The sequence below is a fragment of the Lampris incognitus genome, chromosome 14 (assembly GCF_029633865.1).
Source record: "Lampris incognitus isolate fLamInc1 chromosome 14, fLamInc1.hap2, whole genome shotgun sequence".
Taxonomy (NCBI): domain Eukaryota; kingdom Metazoa; phylum Chordata; class Actinopteri; order Lampriformes; family Lampridae; genus Lampris; species Lampris incognitus.
Window position 1 is genome coordinate 25,807,850 of NC_079224.1, and position 7,174 is coordinate 25,815,023.

Here is a 7,174-nt window from a genome sequence, read left to right on the forward strand (position 1 = left end):
TAATGTGAATGCACCCGTTATGTTCCGTTTACTAACCTGAAAGTCCCCATTACGTTTTGTTAGTAAGGGCTATTGTGTTAATCTGTTGTACCTTAGAGCATTTTGCTATCATTTCCTTTTTATTATTAAAAGGGGGATGCAACATACTCCTTTGCAAAGCCAAATTGATGTGCATTACAGGACACCGTAGAGTTGGGTTACGGGAAGTCAGAGTTGTGGACAAGACGCTGGATGAATAAAGTTCGCACAGTTAATAGAAAAGCCAGTGTGATCATTTATTAAATATATGTTAACAGTGTACAAGTCTCTTTGCATTTGCTAGCAAACAGTGATTCTTATGCTGATCTTTATAATGCTTTTGGTGATGTTCTTCTTCCTTTTGCCTCTTTATGCCAATGACATACTAAACTTTAGTGTAATGTGCCATTTTTCTTTATCAAATACTACTATGTCTCCTTCCATTCTCCAGGCGTTGGTGGTATAGTGGTTAGCATAGCTGCCTTCCAAGCAGTTGACCCGGGTTCGATTCCCGGCCAACGCATCTTTTCTTATCTATACTATAAACATTCTAGTCCTACGCAACTTATGTAACCACATTACACAGTAACCTGGGGGCAATTATAGTCTTGTCAGGGCAAAGCCGTTTTAAAATGTTGAGTCACTATTCAACATGATGGCAGAAGATTTGGTTATGACAAATCTAGCCTCCTTCCTTCAAATGGCATCATTGCCTTCTTAGAAAGGTTTCCATTTGGATTGCATATTTAGACAACCAATAATGGGCAACCTCCATGTGCTGCAACCACGCTCTTGGATAAAGATAGGACAGAGCCGCCATAAACGGCGACCTAAATACAATTTACATTAAGGAAAGACAACATCCCCCTCTAATGGCGAAAGATAGGAATGTCAATTATCAAGGATACATTAATGATGGCAATGCCAGTGAAAACTTGGGGAGTGCCACCATGGCAATTCTGTTATGGCAACAGTTTTGAAGCATTTCACTTCTAGAGCAATATTCATCTTACAGCCTCTGTACCATTAGTCAATCTAATAGGCCAACTTTCACCTGATGAAATCACTTTTGAGCACACTAAAAGCAGGAAGCCATCATTTCTACATGACAGTTAATTGGTGGTGTCGAGTGTACTGTATCTTCTCCATACATTTCTAATGTTTCACCTTACACCTGTTGAACAGGGTTATAGGCGCCAAATTCGGCAACTACTACTTTCGGCTGCTCCCGTTAGGGTTCACCACAGCGGGATCTTCCGTTTCCATCTCTTCCTGTCCTCTGCATCTTCCTCTGCTAGCCATCTACATATCCTCCCCTCACCACATCCATAAACCGCCTCTTTGGCCGAGAATGTCTGCAAAGCACCCAATCAAATAGTCCCCAGCACAGGTGCACCTAATCACAGGCCAACCAGTATGCAGGTGCCACTCATACTGGCTGATTGCAGGCCGATAGGAAAATGTCACCTGCTGATCCTCTGGCCAGTGATGCGTCAGTACCCCCCTCCCAGGGACGGCACCTGATGTACCCATGGCCCAGCCCAGGAAATCGCGGATGGGGGTCCGGTCCAAGATGGCCCGCGCCGGAACCCAGCACCGTTTCTCTGGCCCATAGCCCCCCCAGTCGACCAAATACTGGACGCTACGACGCACCCGGCGGGAGTCCAGAATCCCCCTAACTGTGTGGGCAGGCAGCTCATCGATCAGGCGAGGAGGAGGCAGGGGTGGGACTGGAGGAGACAGAGGGCTGGTGGAGACCGGCTTTAGGAGAGATACATGGAACACCTGATGGACCCGCATGGAAGCCGGCAATTGCAACCAGTAGGAGACTGGACCAACCTGTGCCACCACGGCAAATGGACCCAGGAAGCGCGGAGCCAGCTTCCGATTCTCCACCCGCAGTGGGAGGTCCCTGGACGACAACCAGACCTTATCCCCTGGCTGGAAGGAAACCGCCGGCCGCCGCCGTCGGTTGGCCTGCTGAGTGTCCAGGTCCACGCACACCGCCACACAAAGTCGGCTGCCTCTGGAATCCCCACGTCAGCCTCCTGGTCCGGGAACAGTGGCGGCTGGTACCCCATCTGGCACTCGAACGGCGACATGCCGGTTGAGGAGTACTGCAAGGTGTTGTGCGCATACTCCGCCCACAGCAGTTGCGAGCTCCAGGAGGACGAGTTGGAAGCAGTCAGACAGCGCAGCATGGTCTCCAGATCCTCGTTCACCCTCTCCGTCTGCACATTGGACTGAGGGTGGAAGCCTGAAGAGAGGCTGGCAGTGGCCCCAAGAAGGGAGCAGAAGGCCTTCCTAAAACGGGAAACGAATTGAGGACCACGATCCGACACCACATCACGAGGAGGTCATGCACGCAGAACATGCTCCATCATCAAGGCTGCGGTCTCCCGAGCAAACGGGAGCTTGGCCAGAGCAACGAACCGCGCCGCCTTGGAAAACCAATCCACGATGACCGACTTCCTCTCGGATCGAGGGAGGCCGGTGATGAAGTCCACCGACGGGTGGGACTAGGGCCGACGTGGGATAGGCAACGGGCAGAGCAGGCCGGGTAGCCGCTGGCGTGGGGGACTTCTGCTGGGCACAGGGGACGCAGGCTGCCACAAAGGAAACGTCCCTCCGCATGGTTGGCCACCAAAACTTGCAGCCGACGAACTCCAGAGTCCTCCTCTCTTTCCTGGATGGCCCACCAGACCAGACTAATGCCCCCATTCCAAGACCTGTGGCTGCACTGCAGGGGGCACATACAGACAGTCCTGCGGGCCGCCCCCAGGCCCTGGATCATTGCGCTGTGCAGCCACCACCACGGTCTCAATCCCCCACAGGACCGGTGCAATGATGCGGGATGGGGCCAGGATGGGCTAGGGGTCAGCACTCTTCCCTGTAGCATCAAACTGACAAGGCAGTACGGCGGCTTTGGTGTGTTTTACTGCCCGGGTAAGACAATACAAAGTCAAACCGGATTAAAGAAAAGAGCCCACCTGGCTTGCCAGGAGTTCAGCAGTTTGGCACTGCGGATGTAGGACAGGTTTTTGTGGTCGATGCAACCCACAAACGGATGCCCCGAGCCCTCCAACCAGTGCCGCCATTGTTTCAGAGCCTCCACTTCTGCCAGCGGCTCCCGGTCCCCAACGTCATAATTTCTCTCTCTGTGTGATTGAGACTCCGGGAGAAGAAGGCACACGGATGGAGCTTACCATCCGTGGGCACCCGTTGGGACAGGATGGCCCCGATGCCCACCTCCGACGCATCCACCTTCACAACAAAGGGCAGCGCCGGGTTAGCATGGACGGTGACGGGGCTAGATGTGAAGCACTGTTTGAGCCGGACGAAGGCCCGGTCCGCCTGGGGGGGGGGGGATCCAGCGGAACGGGGAGGAGCGCTTCTTGGTGATTTCGTTTATCAGGGCCGCGATGGTGCTGAAGACCCGGATAAATCTGCGATAGTAGTTGGCAAAGCCCATGAATTGCTTTACCTGCCTCACCGACTTGGGCCACTCCGACACAGCTCGCACCTTCTCTGGATCCATTGATATGCGGGAGGGGGAGAGGATGGAGACTGGTGACATGGAACTCACTTCTCCGGTTTGACTGACAGGTGGTGCTGCAACAGCCTCTTCGGACATGCTGGACGTGCTCGTGACGGGTCTGGGAAAACAAGAATATCGTCAAGATATACATACACGAACCTGTCCAACATGTCCCGCAGGACATCGTTGATGAGCGCCTGGAAGATGGCTGGGGCGTTCGCCAAGCCGAAAGGCATCACCAGATACTCGTAGTGGCCCGTGGGAGTGATGAGTGCCATCTTCCACTCTCGGATGCGGATCAGGTTGTAGGCACTGCGCAGGTCGACTTTGGTGAAGATGGTCGCCCCTCGGAAGTGTTCAAAAGCGGTGGCCAGCAGAGGGAGAGGGTACCAGTTCTTGATGGTATCTATGCAGGGGCGAAGTGTGCCATCCTTCTTCCCCACGAAGAAGAATCCAGCAGCTGCTGGGGAAGTCGATGGCCAGATAAATCTCATCTCCAAGGCCTCCTTAATATACTGCTCCATGGCAGCAGTCTGGAGCCAAGAGGGAGTACAGGTGTCCCCGGGGAGGGCTGGTGCCGGCACGGAGCTCAATAGCGCAGTCATAGGAGTGGTGCGGAGGAAGCACGGTTGCCTGCCGTTAACTGAACACCTCCCGGAGGTCCGCATACTTGAGGAATATTGGCTAGGTCAATGGGCTCAGTCTCCACTGCGCGCCAGGGCGTCTCCCGAGGATTCTTGAGGCAGGAAAACTGTCAGAGGGGGCCCCACCCCTCCAGCCGACCTGCGGTCCAATCCAGCTCTGGGTTGTATAAGGCCAGCCAAGGATACCCCAACACCAGAGGATAGGCGGGTGAGTCGATGAGGTGCAGGGAGATTTCCTCCCGGTGACTCCCCTCCAGGACCAATGTGACAGGGATGGTGCAAAGCCGAACCTTTCCAGACCCCAAAGGGCGGCCATCGAGGCCTGTCATGTTAATGGGCTCCTCCAAGTGTCGGGTAGGGACGCTCCACTCCTGGGCCCGGGCAATGTCTAGCACGTTACGGCGGCACTGGAGTCGACACAGGCGCTGAGCTGATGTGCCTGAGAGCCCCAGGAAACAGTGGCGGACAACAACATACGGGGCTGGGGAGGAGGCGGCATGGAAACTCGACCCGTCAGAATCTTCCCAGCTACTAATGGGTCTTGTCTTTTTGCTGGAGCCTTGGGACAGTGGGCGACGAAGTGGCCAGCCTCCCCGCAGTACCAACAGCAGCCCTCCCTCATCCGGCCGACACACTCCGCCCTCGACAGACTGGCCCTGCCAATCTGCATGGGCTACTCTTCTCCCAGCGGAGGGGAGGGCTGCTGCAGGCGCCGGGCAGTGGGCTGAGTGGCGTAGGCACCGAGCTGAGATCCATGGGCGCCCCGAATCCTCTTCTTCCTCCGCCGCTCACGGATGCGATTGTCCACTCGGATGGAGAGTTTAATGAGCTCCCCCAGGTCATCCTGCTGCTCCCTGGCGGCCAGCTCATCTTTAATGTCCTCCGACAGTCCGTGCTGATAAACAGTGAGGAAGGAGGCAATGTTCCAGCCGCTCTCTGCTACCAGAACTTGATGTTGTAGTCAGCTACTTTCTGTCCTCCCTGTCGCAGGGCGTATAGTCGCTTGGCTGCCTCCTGCCCCATCACAGGGTGGTCAAAAACTCGGTGCAGCTCCTCCACGAAGGTTTGGTAAGACTGGCAGGCGGGCTCACGCTGCTTCCACAAAGCAGTGGCCCATGTCAGGGGAGGGCCAGACAGGAGCTGTATAATAAACGCGACCTTAGCCGTCTCGTTTGCAAACTTGGAGGGCTAAACCCCAATGGCTAGCTCTCATTGGACCAGGAACTTGCAGCAGGTCTCAGGGTTCCCAGAATACTTCTTTTGGGGGGGGGGGCAGGTTCGGTTCTGAGAGTCGGGATAGAGTAGAAGGCTGGTCAGTCGAGGTGGTGGGGTTGAGCGTTGCTGACACAGGTGGTGCTGTCTGGGCAGGCTGTAGCTGCTGGAGAGCGGTGGTGAGGCTGGTGATGGCGGCCATCTGTTGCCGTTGAGCCTGGACCTGCTGCAGCTGGGAACGATCCGCTGTCAGCTGCTGAAGCATGAGGTGCATCGCTCCAGCAGACCTGGAGACGGGGCGGACGCTCACCTCCAGCCTGGTGTGCGCTTTGCCCAGAGCTGCACTTTGGGCGGTAATGGCGATGTGTAATTGCTCAAACTCTGCTGGGTCCATGTCTGGTCGAGTCTTGCTGTAACGCTGAGTATTTGGACCCAATTGCAGAGAAGAGACAGAGGCAGTTGGTCAAGTACAAAATCGCTTTACTGGACTTCAGAAAAAGCACACAACAAAAGGCTACAGCCAAACAGGGCAGGCAAAAATGCAAACTTGAATAAACACGATACAAAAACACTCACACAGAGGAAGCGGATGAGGGTTCGCGATCCAAGAGCTTCCGCAGACTTACATGAAGCCTGTCCAAGACTCGACCGGGAATATCTGCAAAGCACGAAGTCAAATAGTCCCCAGCACAGGTACACCTAATCACAGGCCAACCAGTACGTAGGTGCCACTCAAAACTGGCTGATTGCAGGCCGATAGGGAAATGTTACCTGTTGGCTGCCGATCCTCTGGCCAGTGATCGTGTCACTTAACACTGTCAAATAATTCCAACTATTTTGTATATACTCTACATTAAACATATACTGGTATGTCATGTCCATACCTCAGGTATGTGTGTAAGTAACCTGCTAACAATCTATTTCAGCATCTCTGATGTATATTCTCTGCACCATTGCACTTTATCGCCTCTTATTTCGCCTGTATAGTCAATCCTTGTGTAGATATCTGAAGATTGTTGTGTTGTTACTCTGTGTTAAGTACACAGAGATCCACGAAACCGGAGTCAAATTCCATGTATGTGCAAACCTACATAGTTACAATCACGCAATTAATTTTCAAAAAACAAAACCGCACGCCTAGCGGTCAAAGCGACAGCCGTTTTCAAATGTCGCAGTGGATTGGTCTAAAGTACAAGTTGGTCAGTTCTGCCATAAGAGCTCTGTCTGCAAAGCAGTACAAGCAGGTCCCATAGTGTGCACAAGCGCAAACTGACAACCACTCTTCACCCCCCCCCTCCCCCGCCACACACACACCGAAGGGAGAGATGCGGATCACACAAACCATATTTTCATCCAATATAAGAGCCAATTCTATATTTGAGGAAAAAAAAACATTTAATTCGATGCGTGTTTTCATTTGGGATAATAGAAAATCAACACAGCTTCGAATCAAGCAGGTCGAAAGTCGAAAAAACAAAAATCAGATAGCGAAAGAAAGTAAGACAAATAGGTGGGAGTTATTATTAAACAGTTCTCATGTGCCAATTACGGACAAAAGGGATTTATAAGACAACATTAGAAACGGCTATCGTACACAGCTTGATGAGGACAGCTCACATGCAAACCTTAAAAGTCGAACGCAAAAAAACGACGGTTCAGACAGCAGCAGGTCGGACTAAACACGATATGACAGCGATTAAGTAACGTTGAGAAGATAAAGTGAAATCATGTTCTCACCAGCCCCCCACCCCACCCCCCCGTC

At 53.0% G+C, this 7,174-nt stretch overlaps 1 non-coding gene across 1 annotated transcript; it reads left to right on the forward strand.

The window, feature by feature from the left end:
- Window positions 1-469: 469 nt before the first annotated feature.
- trnag-ucc (transfer RNA glycine (anticodon UCC)) lies at window positions 470-541 on the forward strand. Its single transcript has one exon. It is a non-coding gene; the product is annotated as a tRNA-Gly (tRNA).
- The last annotated feature ends 6,633 nt before the right edge of the window (window positions 542-7,174 follow it).